At 47.1% G+C, this 14,941-nt stretch overlaps 1 protein-coding gene across 1 annotated transcript in view; it reads right to left on the minus strand.

The window, feature by feature from the left end:
- Positions 1 to 14,938, minus strand: part of SPATA6L (spermatogenesis associated 6 like) — an 81,670-nt gene extending 66,732 nt beyond the window's left edge. Inside the window, exon 1 of the mRNA XM_040326058.1 lies at positions 14,860 to 14,938. The gene's annotated coding sequence lies outside the window, so the exon portion shown is untranslated. The remainder of the gene's footprint in view (positions 1 to 14,859) is intronic.
- Positions 14,939 to 14,941: the final 3 nt, after the last annotated feature.

Below are 14,941 nucleotides of genomic sequence, written 5' to 3' on the forward strand. Positions count from 1 at the left end.
GAGCAGACTAAATCTGGAGCAGCTGTGTATAGCAACCAATCTAGCTTCACCTTGTTCAGTTAAAATGGAACTAAACTCATTGACCTAAAGTGGAATTCCTGCATACAGTCCCACTGTATGTAGGAACCCCGTCATCAAGGGTCAAGTCCTGGGGAAAAAAGTGTGGGAACTCCCACCCAAGATCCACTCCCCCACAAAAAAAAATGATACGCTCATATGCATAATTACTAAACCGCATGTTTTTTTTTTTTTCGATCCACTGTACCTTAGTGATCCTTTACGTTACTGGCTGCTTCCTGTATATGGATTCATCGGGTAGTGTGCGGGTATTCCGTCACTTCCTCGATGCCGCAATGTCTCCTGGGAGCTTTTGTCATTGTTCCCAGGAGACATTGCGGAGGTCTGCCGCGAGTTATCGCGGGATTTAGAAAGAAGCAAGTTCTTTCTAAACCCCTTGATAACTCGCGGCAAACCTCTGCAATGTCTCCTGGGAACAATGACAAAAGCTCCCAGGAGACATTGCGGCATCGAGGAAGTGATGGAATACCCGATGAATCCATATACAGGAAGCGGCCAGTAACATAAAGGATTACTAAGGTTCGCCTGCCCCTGACAGTGACTTGAGCTGGGCATCGCTGCTTAGTGAAGGATTGGCTCGGGCGGCTCGGCTGCTCTAGTCCTGCAAAGGGAACTGAGTTCCTGTTGTGAAAAAAGTGCAGAAACTCCGTTCCCACGCGTTCCCGCAGGACTTGAGCCCTGCCCGTCATCATCTCTTGCTCGCTCGAGAGATGGACGATGAATATTGTAGTATTAATGGAACAGTGCACATGACTGTAACTAACGTGCACTGCTCATTCCAAACAAACAGATGTAATGTAGGGTGACCAGACATCCCCAGTTTCAGGGGACAGTCCCCTGATTGAGGACACTGTCCCCGGACCAAGTCTGTCCCTGGTTTTGGATTTAATAGGGGGCAGGGACAATTTCAAAGACAATCAGTGCAGAATTAAAATAAAAAAATTAGAATTACACACCCCTGCTCCGCCGTGCCTACTAGCATAGGGGGGTTGTATTCTTCCCATTATATGTGCCCCTTTCTGATGATCGTGTGCTGGTCGGAGCGGAGGGAATTTTTCTTCAGTATCGGACACATGCCCATTTAGCTACGCTTGCATGTTCTTCTGCCTTGGCTCAAATCCTGGCCAGCCACCTGCCTATCTCCTTGCCTTCCCTGGAGGCGTGATCTTCCTCCTCTCCCCATCCAGTAGTAGCCGGGGCCCGAAGAGTAAGACTTGAGAGGTTGTGAGGCGGGCAGAGAGTCGCTGATTGTTGCCATTACTGGTAAAGAAAAAATATGTCCCTGGATTTCATTAAAAAAATCCGGTCACCTTAAAGCCGGAGTTCACCCGGAAAAAAAAAATTTAACATTAGATTTAGGTTACCTAAGGGGAGCAGAAACGGGTATTTTGTTTTAAAATCAATGCCGTACTTACCGTTGTAGAGATAGATGTTCTCCCGCCGCTTCCGGGTATGATCTTCGGGACTGGGCGTTCCTATTTGATTGACAGGCTTCCAATGGTCGCATACAGCGCGTCACCAGTTGCCGAAAGAAGCCGAACGTCGGTGCGGCTCTATACGGCGCCTGCTCACCGACGTTCGACTACTTTCGGAAACTCGTGACGCGCTGTATGCGACGGTCGGAAGGCTGTCAATCAAATAGGAACGCCCAGTCCCGCAGCCCATACCCGGAAGCGGCGGGTCTATCTCTACAACGGTAAGTACGGCATTGATTTAAAAAAAAATACCAGTTTCTGCTCCCCTTAATTAGCCTAAATCTAATGTTAAAAATTGATATTTTGGGTGAACCTCCACTTTAATGTAATGGGGAAAAAAATTGAGGTTCAAGAGCTCCAAGAGTATGTCACAAGGAGGCAGAAACACACTGTGAAAGTGAAATTAAACTCTCCTATCCTAATCAGCCAAAAAAGCTGATAACTGCAACAACTCACACATGGGCATCCGCAGAATTTTTTCGGGGGGGGGCATCATTTTAAGGTCACCCATGCTCCGCCCATTTTTGACAATGTCATGAAGGGGAGGGGCTTAGGCATTATCACATAAAGCATAGGCATGCAAAGGTTGGAGAAACCTTATGCAGAAGCTTAATAGAAGGATTAAGCTGCCACCGTCTGATTAGCAATTTCTAGTCTGTTTTTATGTTTACAGAGGTTTCCACTACTGACTCTTTTTTCTGAAAATGCCAGCGCCATGGCTCTGTTGTTCCAACATTTATATATTCATTAACCCGGAGGAGGTACAGTATGTAGATAAGAATTGTTACCTTTCTTTAAACTTTTCTGATGTGCATACAGGCTCTGGCTTAGAAAGCATTCAGACCCACGGGTCAGCATTATAGCCAGGTAAAGAGCATGTTTAGAAGGTTAGCAATGATATCTCCCGCATATCTATCATGAAATAATTTATTTAACACCTTGACCACAACTATACAAGTAGTGCCGTTAGATGAGCTCCAGAACATGGACACAGGTGGACAGCTCACACTCAGCTTTTCAGGCTTGCTCCCTTCCTTCCCGCAGACTCTGAGACGCGCTGCCTGGAGAAGATGGAAGAGATGGGTGGAGCCAAAATTGACCAGGCGCTAAGGAGGAAGAAGTTCCTCCTCCGCTTTGAATGCTGGGGCCTCCCCTCGGCCTCATGACGTGACGTCACTGGTTGCTAGATGGCAGGCGAGTCTAGCAACCAGTGCAGCGGGCAGCAGAGAGGCCATTGAATGGTGCAATAAGACAGTCTAAGGAGTCTGGGTAGCGCTGCTGCTGAATGTAACAGTACGTGACTGCCACAGCTTCCGTGCCCCCCCCCCTTTGTGGCAGCTTGTGGTGCCTGAGCACGGTGCAACCTGGGCACCCGCCCAGGATCGTCCCTGAGTGTCCGTGTGTGGACACCTTGTTCCGGGTGGGGAAGCACTTGCCCACCAATGCGGACGCCCATGCACACATAAGACAATAGTTTTCTATCATGTTCATACCAGAGGCATAGTTCTTTGTGTTCCATAGCTGTGTGATTTTATGCAACGTTTACATATAAGTGTACCGCAATGCACAGAAATGTGTGTAAATGAGTCAAAATATATCGCAATTCACCTCTAATCCATACCAAAATGTAAGAGGAAACATGTCTCTGAAAAGAAAAAACTATGCAGAAAGACGTGCATTAAATGCATAGAAGCATGCATCAAAATGCAAAACGTGCATAGATACAAGCCAAAGAAAAATTAACTGCAGGCGTGCTTCTACAGTATCTCACAAAAGTGAGTACACCCCTCACATTTTTGTAAATATTTTATTCTATCTTTTCATGTGACAACACTGAAGAAAATACACTTTGCTACCATGTAAAGTAGTGAGTGTACAGCTTGTATAACAGTGTAAATTTACTGTCCCCTCAACATAACTCAACACACAGCCATTAATGTCTAAACCGCTGGCAACAAAAGTGAGTACACCCCTAAGTGAAAATGTCCAAATTGGGCCCCATTAACCATTTTCTCTCCCCAGTCTCATGTGACTCATTAGTGATACAAGGTCTCAGGTGTGAATGGGGAGCAGATATGTTAAATTTTCTGTTATCACCCTCACTCTCTCATACTGGTCATTGGAAGTTCAACATGACAGCTCATGGCAAAGAACTCACTGAGGATCTGAAAAAATAATTAGTTAATAAAAAGTTAATTGAGGGAACCATGAACCATGAAGGCCAACATGTACTGTGACATACTGAAGCAGAGCATGATCCCCTCCCTTCAAAGACTGGGCCACAGGGCAGTATTCCAATATGATAACGATCCCAAACACACCTCCAAGACAACCACTGCCATGGTAAAGAAGCTGAGGGTAAAGGTGATGGACTGGTTAAGCATGTCTCCAGACCTAAACCCTATTGAGCATCTATAGGGTATCCTCAAACAGAAGGTGGAGGAGCGCAAGGTCTCTAACATCCACCAGCTCCGTGATGTCATCATGGAGGAGTGGAAGATGACTCCAGTGACAACCTGTGAAGCTCTGGTGAACTCCATGCCAAAGAGGGTTAAAGCAGTGCTGGAAAATAATGGTGGCCACACAAAATATTGACACTTTGGGGAGGGAAATGTGCTAATTGGGCCCAATTTGGACATTTTCACTTAGGAGTGTACTCACTTTTGTTGCCAGCAGTTTAAACAATAATAGGTGTGTTGAGTTATTTTGAGGGGACATCAAATTTACACTGTTATACAAGCTGTACACTCACTACTTTACATTGTACCAAAGTGTCATTTCTTCAGTGTTTTCACATGAAAAGATCTCATAAAATATTTTACAAAAATGTGAGGGGTGTACTCACTTTTGTAAGATACTGTATGTGTGTTGTAGTGTGAATGGGTCATAAGCTTTGAAAATGAAAGCTAGAGGTTGAATGGTTGCCAAGGACCGCTTCTCCATATTTTGTCTGCAGCAGTCTAAGTAAATTCCCTTCAGTAATCCAAGATATTTCCCTGGAGGATAACTTTGGAAACCAGTCCATGGTCTATAAAAACAAACCGAAATTACATTTTTCTTAAAATTTCAAAACACATCACTTTAAACAGCACATTTCCAAAAAATTAGACACCTTTAATATAAAATGTAAAGAATACATTTAACATCCAAACATTAGGGATTTTTGTCTGAAAATAATTATTAAAGTAGGTCATTAAAGTAAAAATAGGATTTTTTGTACTCACCGTAAAATCCTTTTCTCTGAAGTCCATGGACGGACACAGCTCCTTAAATCTTGACAAGTGGGTTATGTTCCCTGTTTACAGGAGAGGACTAGGCAGAAACATGTTAAATAGTTAAATACATGTTACATTAACAGAGTTGAACAGCCCCGCCCAGGGGGCGGTCCCTCCAGACATAACCCTCCTCACTGCAGCTTGCAGCCTCAGTTCGTAACAAGCAGTACAAACCTAAAAAGGAGGGGTGGGAGCTGTGTCCGTCCATGGACTTCAGAGAAAAGGATTTTACGGTGAGTACAAAAAATCCTATTTTCTCTTATCGTCCATGGACGGACACAGCTCCTTAAATCTTGACAAGTGGGACGTCCCCAAGCAGTGTCAAAAAACGAGGGGTGGGAAATATATCAGTAAAAACAATTTTAACTTCACCCCAAAACAAGCAGAGCTCCTCAACGGAGGAGGTGCAACTTTAAACAGCCGCCGGCAAAAACTAGCGGCTGAAAAAAACATCATAAGATGCACTCACAGCAACCATGTAAATTCTGGAAAAAGCGTGAACGGACGAGCAAATCGCCGCCTCGCACACCTGTGAGACCGACGCATGATGTCGGGAAAAAAAAAAAAAAAAACCCAGGAAGCACCAATTGCCCTGGTCGAAAGTGCCGTGACCGGAAAGGGGGGCCCGCCCTTAGGAGCATAGGCCTGTATGACGGCCTGCCCGATCCACCGAGAAATGGTGGTCGACGAGACCGCCAGGCCCTTTTGTGGACCAGACACCGACACAAAAGAGAGTCAGAAGCTCCGAAATGGAGCCGTAGTAGGCTGGTATACCCGCAAAGCGCGTACCACGCCTAAAGTATGAAAGGCCGAAACCTCCTTCGGAAGAAGGGAAGGTCGCGGGCGCACCATCACCTAATCCTTATGGGGGATCAAGCATGGCGGCTTGCAAGACAAGACCGCCAACTCAGAAACCCCTCTAACAGAGGTAAAGGCCACTAAAGGGGCCACCTTCTGAGATAGTGTCAAGAGAAAATCTCTCTGATGTTTCCAAAAGGAAGGTTCCTGAAGAACCGAGAGCACCAGAGTCAAAACTCATGGGGGAAGAGATGGGCCAAGAGGGGAAAGTATATGACAAACCCCTTGCACACAAAAAAAGGGGACCCACCAGGGAACGGGCCGCAAAAAGGCCACTAAAAGAACACAGCCAAGGCTGAAATCTGCCCCCAAACGGTGCTTTAAGCAATTTTTAGATCCAATCCAAGCTTTAAAAACAGCAGGACCCTGGACATTGAAAGTACGCCCGTGGACGTCACTCCATCCCTTCGCACCAAGAGAGGTGCGACGGTAGATCCTCCGGAAGAAGACTACGGTGCCCTGTTGAGATGACCGAGTCAGACAGACCCTGGTCACCTAAAGTCTGGCTTCCAATAACCATGTTAAGCAAGTCAGTGACTGTACAACAGGAGGAAGTATGGGACCTTGAGACAGGAACCTCCTGCCCTGGCAATCGCCAGGGTGCCTCCGCTACCAGGCGCCCGATATCAGCGTACCAAGGACGCCGAGATTAATCTGGAGCGATTAGAATCATCGGGATCTCCTCAGCATCCACTCTGTGGAGCGGCCGAGGAAGCAACTACCATGGAGGAATGGCAAAAAATCACTGATACAGACAACACAGGGCCACCAGCGCGACTGACGCGTCTGTACAAGATCACTAGACCTGGCCACTAACTGACACCCTTGCGGCGGAGACAAGCTGCCAGGAGATCCATGCCATGTGAGGCTCACCTCCTGCAAGGGAGCCGAAACACCCCAAAGCACAAAGACCAGTCGCCCTGGTCCAGCATCTGGCGACTCCAGTAGTCTGCCTGCCGGCATACCTGATGATAGACTGAAGCCACGGCCGTGGCGTTGTCCGGCTGAAACCAGATTGGTCGACCACAAGGAGAAGCATAGCCTGATCGCCTAAAATAGTAGGACAATGAACAGTAGACAGCACCTGGTATTCCCAGGCGGTCTTCCACCAGGCACTAGCCAGGCCCGACCCTGGGTAGCTACCGAGACCAGACACATTCAAGGAGGTGTGGTCATAGGTCCACGCAAGTCCAGCGACTCAGGGCCGACTGGACCCCCCAGTTTTGTGAACCTCCAGGTTCACAACCCGTGAGCTGGCATTCGTCGTAAACACCGACCACTGGAAGGAAGGAACAACTTCCCGGACCGAAGAGTCGGGAATCTCTGTCACCAACTCAGAGAGACTCTGACTAGGTGGCGCACAGGAATCTAATGATTTCAGAGACAAGAGATTTTTACCACCTGGACAGTAGTTCCACTGGAAAACCAGGGTGTGGAACTGGGAATACTGTACCACCTTGAAGTAGGCTACCCACAGACCATGAACCAGCAGGCGCCCGGAGAGAAGACCGATTGCGTGATGCCAATACCTTCTCCGCAGACTGAAGAGTCTGCAATTTCTCCAGGGGAAGAAGGACCTTTGCCACTGAGGAGTCTGGATCAACACTAGATACTCCAACGCTGAGTCGGAACCTAGCATGCCCATAATTTGAACCCTGGGTCGCACACATGTAGGGCAGGCTTGCTGCCACTGAGCTACACTTTCTGGCCTAAACGTTTAACATCCACCCGAATCTTCGGAGGGTCTGAATGGGAATAACCTATCCACTAGGTCGGAGACAGAAGCTGCTCTCAGAAGAAAGTCGTCAAAGTAGCCAATGAGGCAAAGCCTCGCTGTCCCAACAAAATTCAAATAAGTGCGAGCTCCTAGCTGAAAACCCATGGTGCTGACGCCAGATCAAAAGGGAGGGCCACAGGCTGACAGAGACCCTTCTCTCATCACGAAGCACAGAAAAAAACACTGTGACATGTGCAAAACGGGACATGCATGTATGCGTCCCTGATGTCCGAGGACGTCAGGACATCCCCCGGATGAAGCGCAGCTACCACCGAACAAATGGATTCCATGCGGAACTACCCGACGTTCACAAAGGTATTTAGGGCCTGAGGCCCATAGAAAACCCCAAAACTCTCGTCCTGCAGGAAAGGTAAAATTACCTTGCAGCTTAGCAAATCCCACACTGCCCAAGGCAGACCGACGTGCCGGGAGGGGAAGACACAAGGACAGAACTTTGTTCTGTGGATAGGAGGAAACCCTATCTAGTACTCCGAAGAGACCACCTCGCAGACCCACTAGTCGTAGAGCAGGGAGGTTTCACTGAATTGTGAACCTGCAAGCCGCCCCTCCCACCTAGAGACAGGGAGGGAAGGCTATATACATTGGCAGGATTTGGGTGCCGGCGTGATCGGCTTATGCACCCAGGGACAGATTAGTCCCCCAGCTGGGCCTTTGACGGCCTGGGAGGGTTGCCCCTAAATAATACACACACACATAGTGTGTATGTATATTATGTAGGTGTATGCACACATGTCTTTGGAGGAAACCGGAGTACCCGGAGGAAACCCACACAGACACAGGGAGCGACAATGCAAGCTCCAGGCAGATTGGCGTCAGTGTGCAGATTTGAACCAATGACTCTTTTGCTGCCAAGTAATGGAGTTAAGCACTACACCACCGTGTGCATAAAACCATTCTGAAACAGACGCCCTGGATAACAAGGGCGCAGCATTCAATGAAGCATCACAGACCTATATGAGGCCCTGGACCAGCTGGTCCGCTAGGCTAATAACCTCAGGAGAGAGTCGGTGCTCCTCCACTGTCTGGTGCAAAATGCTCACTCTGTGAGTTGTATACAGCACTAGGGGTCAGGACTACTCCAAGATGGCCGCCGAGCGTTCAGAACGCGGCCACAGGAAAAAGGCCAGCACAATGTAAGCTGCGCCATAGCGTGGCTACGACAAAATGGGCGCCAATGGGAGTTTTCAATGTAATTGAAAAATCTCCCAAAAAAATAGCGCCAGCGACCACTGAGACCCCAGTGTAGTGGCCACAATAGGCCGCAAGCCAGACCCCAGCATGGTAAACATGGAACGGGTCAGTACTTCGGATCTTCTATCAGTCAGATCCATACAAGTAGGGGTTCCCGCCCGGCGGTGAGGGACTACAAAAGCCCTCAGTGGCTTTTCTCATTCCGCATCTCAGAAGTTATCAAAGAAGGGCACAGAAGGAAAAAACCTACACAGCGGTCTGATTTGTGTGATCCAAAAAAGACCGAGCCCTCGGCGGAAACCCAGCTGCACTATGCAGCTTAGGAGAGTCCCTTGCAGCAGTAAAAAGCGCACCCATAAATGCCTTATTCTGCCTTTTTTTTTTTTTTTTTTAACTAGGTACCTAGTCCATGGCTCCATAACAGAGCATTCCCCAGGGGATAACGGGGGAAGGGGGCACTCTTTTACCGCCCGCCCGCAGTCCACCCCCACCCTGGCACAAACTGTGTCCAGGACTAACAATAAAAACTCTGTGGGAATCCCAGGTGCTAACACCTGCTGCCACCACCAGCATGTGGGGAAGGACCCAGATACTGACTCCAATATTTACATAGTGTGTATTATAATATGCACACCTGTCCATACAAATAGACAAAAGCTCCTAGAGCCCCATACAGGGCCTCTCACTCACTTGCTGCGCTGACCAGGGGTAACCAGGGGACTCCCTCAGGAGGAGACTGCCCAGTGCTGCCTGTGAGAGGAAAAGAACCGTGAGGTAACTTTTGCAGGGACCTGTGTTTAAACAGGAAAAGCCTCCTAGGGCTGTTTTATTTAAGGACAAGTCACAGATACAGCATAAAAAGCAAAACCATTACAGGTGTCACCAATCAGTCAGCGTCTGCTGAAGTATAATCATAAACATCTGTGCTCATCACAAGGCTTTTTACCTCACAGGAAAGCCCAATACAAAAAAGAAAAAGCACAGGCCAGATAACACAGTCCCCTCAGGAAGGCCCCCTCCCCCCTGACAGCGGCAATGTTAGCAATGCAGCAAGGGAAAGGAGCAGGGAAGGGAGAAGGGACCCCCAAACCCCAGGAATGCCCAGCTGTACCAACCCACCGAAGCAGGAGGGACTGTACTTACCCGTCCGAGCGAGGACTCGCTGACGCATTCCTGACAGACCTACAACCGCAATGGAGGTAGCTGTCGGCCCGGTCCACTGTGATTGAGACAACACCACAGCTCAGTCATATGTGGACCTCGGAGCAAAGCTCACCGGCCACCTCAGGAGTCATGAGGTATGGCGTGGCAGACCAAGCCTCTTTGCAAAGGTGTGCCCACGCTTGCTGGTCGGACTGAGTAGACTACAAGGATCTATAATATCCAGCCTGTCTCTCAGCCAACAGTTGAAAGAAGATTCTTCAAGAAAAAGTAAAGTAAAATAAAATAAAATTTCTCCTCAGGGCGCTGGGCCCAAAGGGAGCCATACGTCCTTCTCCTTTGCTAGGCAGAACGAAACTGAGGCTGCAAGCTGCAGTGAGGAGGGTTATGTCTGGAGGGACCGCCCCCTGGGCGGGGCTGTTCAACTCTGTTAATGTAACATGTATTTAACTATTTAACATGTTTCTGCCTAGTCCTCTCCTGTAAACAGGGAACATAACCCACTTGTCAAGATTTAAGGAGCTGTGTCCGTCCATGGACGATAAGAGAAATAATGTTTTTTCGCAGGGAACACACATTGCCTCCAGCATTGCTACTGCTTATTCTTCCCGGAGGCTGCCATTTTGCTGAAGCAAAGAGCCCCTGAACAGCAGTAAATCATAAAGCAAAACTAAATTAATTGATCTAACAGTTTAAAAAAAAACAGTTACATTCCTGGAATGCCAGGATTGCTAACTGTCACATTTGTCTTCACCAAAACTGTCAAACCATCAAATGGCTGGTGTCATAACTGATCACATGTGCAACACAATGGCAGTTGCAGATCCAACAGAAGCAGCTTCTTTGGCTGTAAAGGATAGGAGGGTTTAATTACGCTTTAGGGCTATCAGCAGATCGACCTCTACAAACGCAGCAGTGGCAAAAAATGGAGAGCAACTGAGCATGTGCAGAGTAGGGTAAGACGGTGTATTACTGGATTCTAAAGAGTACACACTTATTTATAATGTTTTTTAACTGACAAATGCGCGGTAGCGCAAAGTTGCGCCCAAGCAAATTGTTTTTTATTTTTGCGCTATAGACAAAGAAAGACTGACAATTTTGAAAAAAAGCAATATTTTTTTACTTTTTGCTATAATAAATATCCCCAAAAAATATTTTAAAAAAAAATGCCTTCCTCAGTTTAGGTCGATATATATTCTTCTACATATTTTTGGTAAAAAAAAAATCGCAATAAGCATATATTGATGATTGGTTTGTGCAAAAGTTATAGCGTCTACAAAATAGGGGACAGATTTATGGCATTTTATTTTATTTTATTAGTAATGCCGGCGATTCTATCGGGACTGCGACATTGCAGTGGACTGATTGGACACTTTTAACACTATTTAGGGACCATTGTCATTTGTACGGCGATCAGAGCTGTCATTGGCAGGGAAGGGGTTAAAAATTAGGGGGGTGGTCAAGGGGTTAAGTGTATTCCCTCAGTGTGTTCTAACTGTAGGGAGGATGGGCTGTCACATTGGTTGTACTCTCAATAAAACGGTCACACCATCCAATGGCTGGTGTCATAGCTGATCACACGTGCAGCATTATGGCAGTTGAAGTTTAAACAGTGGTCAAGAAGACAGCTTCCTTGGCTGAAACTACTTTAAAGGAGTTGAAAAGGAAAAAAAAATGTCGCCTTAATGCAATCTATGCATTAAGGTGAAAAAACATCTGATGATGATGGCCCCCCCCCCCCGCCCCCCCGTTTTACTTACCTGACCCGTCGAAAGTCCCGCGCTCGGTCCCGAGATCCTCTTCGCCGCTCAGCCTGGCCGCTGATTGGCTAGAGCGGATGGATTGAGAGCAGCACAGCCATTGGTTGGTGCTGCTGTCAACCACGTCCAGAGATGTGGCGTGCCGAGGGGGCGGGGCTGAGTGATACAGTGAGTGGCTATGGCCGCTCGCTGTATCACGGAAGCGCGCCCGCAAGGACTCATCACCGTGCAAGCTCTCTCGTATGAATATGGTGAGTTCTTGCGGGGAGGACCAGAGACAGCCGCCGAGGGACCCCAGAAGAGCTGGATCGGGGCCACTCTGTGCACAGTGGAGGTAAGTACTGTATAACATGTTTGTTATTTTAAAGAAAAACATTTTTTTCCTTTAGTAACCCTTTAAAGCGGAGGTTCACCCAAAAGCCCTTGAACTGACCACACTGGTGTTAACTACGCCATTGCAAACCATATAAACTACTTTTCATGCGTTTTTGGTGTGAACTGGCCCTAAAAGCAGGCTCAGGGCTTCTAGTACTTAAAGCGGGAGTTCACCCAATTCGGTTTTTGTTTCTATTTTAGCCTTAGCTTCCTGCTCGTTTTGTCTAGGGGAATCGGCTATTTGTTTTAAAATATGACCTGTACTTACCCGTTTACGAGATGCATCCTCTCCATCGCTTCCGGGTATGGGCTGCGGGACTGGGCGTTCCTTCTTGATTGACAGTCTTCCGAGAGGCTTCCGACGGTTGCATCCATCGCGTCACGATTTTCCGAAAGAAGCCGAACGTCGGTGCGCAGGCACAGTATAGAGCCGCACCGACGTTCGGCTTCTTTCGGCTACGAGTGACGCGATGGATGCGACCATCGGAAGCCTCTCGGAAGACTGTCAATCAAGAAGGAACGCCCGCTCCCGAAGACCCATACCCGGAAGCGACGGAGAAGATGCATCTCGAAAACGTGTAAGTACTGCTCATATTTTAAAACCAATAGCCGATTCCCCTAGACAAAACGAGCAGGAATCTAAGGCTAAGATAGAAACAAAAACCGAATTGGGTGAACTCTCGCTTTAAGTACTAGAAGCCCTGAGCCTGCTTTTAGGGCCAGTTCACACCAAAAATGCATGAAAAGTAGTTTATATGGTTTGCAATGGCGTAGTTAACACCAGTGTGGTCAGTTCAAGGGCTTTTCAGTTCCATAAAAAAAAGTTAAACATGCTGCATTTCTTCCTGCAGTGGACTATACTGGAATGTGGTAAAACACATCAAAAACTCACCAGACCCCAGTCCAGTGAAAAATAAAAAAGAAAGAAAAAAGCATCTGGAATGCAACCAGAAACGCATCAAAAACATATTAGGGACCTGTTCACACCACATGCAGTCCAGTGCATTTTTGTTCTGCTTCAAAAACGCATGGAAAGTAGGTTATATGGTTTCCAATGGCATCGTTCACACCAGTGTGGTCAGTTCCAGGGCTTTCCAGTTCCGAAAAAAAAGTCAGAACACTGGAATGCAGTAAATGCATCAAAAACACTATACTGGACCTCAGTATAGTGAGAAAAAAAACAGGAAAATAGAAGAGGCAAAAGCACCTGAAATGCATCTGGAAACGTATCAAAAACACCCCAAAACCGCACCGGAACGCAAAAATGCAATAAAAATGCATCTGGAACAGAAATGGAGTGCGTTTTTGTGGTGTGAATCGGTCCTAAAAACATGCATCTGGAACAGATCTGGAGTGCGTTTTTGTGGTGTGAATCGGCCCTAAAAACGTGCATCCGAAACAGATCTGGAGTGCGTTTTTCTGGTGTGAATCGGCCCTAAAAACGTACATCTGGAACAGATCTGGAGTGCGTTTTTGTGGTGTGAAGCAGTCCTAAAAACGTGCATCCGTAACAGATCTGGAGTGCGTTGTTGTGGTTTAAATCGGCCCTAAAAACGTGCATCCGGAACAGATCTGGAGTGCGTTTTAGTGGTATAAATCGGCCCTAAAAACGTGCATCCGGAACAGATCTGGAGTGCGTTTTTGTGGTGTGAATCGGCCCTAAAAACGTACATCTGGAACAGATCTGGAGTGCGTTTTTGTGGTGTGAATCGGCCCTAAAAATGTGTATCCGGAACAGATCTGGAGTGCGTTTTTGTGGTGTGAATCGCCCTAAAAACGCGCATCCGGAACAGATCTGGAGTGCGTTTTTGTAGTGTGAATCGGCCCTAAAAACGTGCATCCGGAACAGATCTGGAGTGCGTTTTTGTGGTGTGAATCGGCCCTTAAAAACGTGCATCCGGAACAGATCTGGAGTGCGTTTTTGTGGTGTGAATCGGCCCTAAAAACGTGCATCCGGAACTGATCTGGAGTGCGTTTTTGTGGTGTGAATCGGCCCTTAAAAACGTGCATCCGGAACAAATCTGGAGTGCGTTTTTGTGGTGTGAATCGGCCCTAAAAACGTGCATCCGGAACAGATCTGGAGTGCGTTTTTGTGGTGTGAATCGGCCCTAAAAACGTGCATCCGGAACAGATCTGGAGTGCGTTTTTGTGGTGTGAATCGGCCCTAAAAACGTGCATCCGGAACAGATCTGGAGTGCGTTTTTGTGGTGTGAATCGGCCCTAAAAACGTGCATCCGGAACAGATCTGGAGTGCGTTTTTGTGGTGTGAATCGGCCCTAAAAACGTGCATCCCGAACAGATCTGGAGTGTGTTTTTGTGGTGTGAATCGGCCCTAAAAACGTGCATCCGGAACAGATCTGGAGTGTGTTTTTGTGGTGTGAATCGGCCCTAAAAACGTGCATCCGGAACAGATCTGGAGTGTGTTTTTGTGGTGTGAATCGGCCCTAAAAACGTGCATCTGGAACAGATCTGGAGTGCGTTTTTGTGGTGTGAATCGGCCCTAAAAACGTGCATCCGGAACAGATCTGGAGTGTGTTTTTGTGGTGTGAATCGGCCCTTAATTCATTCAGCAGATTGTAGGATATTTAGTAGAAGTGTTCTTGGTGGCAAAAACATTTGAAAAGTTGTACCGGCAATAAAAGGGTTACAAAACATCATAAAGGACCTTTCCAATGACAAATCCCTAATGGTTGGGATCAAGCACATTTGACAATTGTTGTATGTGTGCTGATGTCAATGAATGAATAAATGCAGAAAATTGCTGAAATAGAATGGATAATTAGATACATGACATATACCAGTTAAATACATAATATAGAGAATATATTAGATCATGCAGAAAGAATAAAACTGAATAAAATCGTAAATAGTAATAAAGAGCAGCTTACAATAAAGAGCCTCAGTATCTTGCTAGCGTCCCAGAGGAAGCGTCTTATCTCCAAGGTAACACAAACACTGCACTCTGTGAAC

Source organism: Rana temporaria, chromosome 1 (genome assembly GCF_905171775.1).
Source record: "Rana temporaria chromosome 1, aRanTem1.1, whole genome shotgun sequence".
Taxonomy (NCBI): domain Eukaryota; kingdom Metazoa; phylum Chordata; class Amphibia; order Anura; family Ranidae; genus Rana; species Rana temporaria.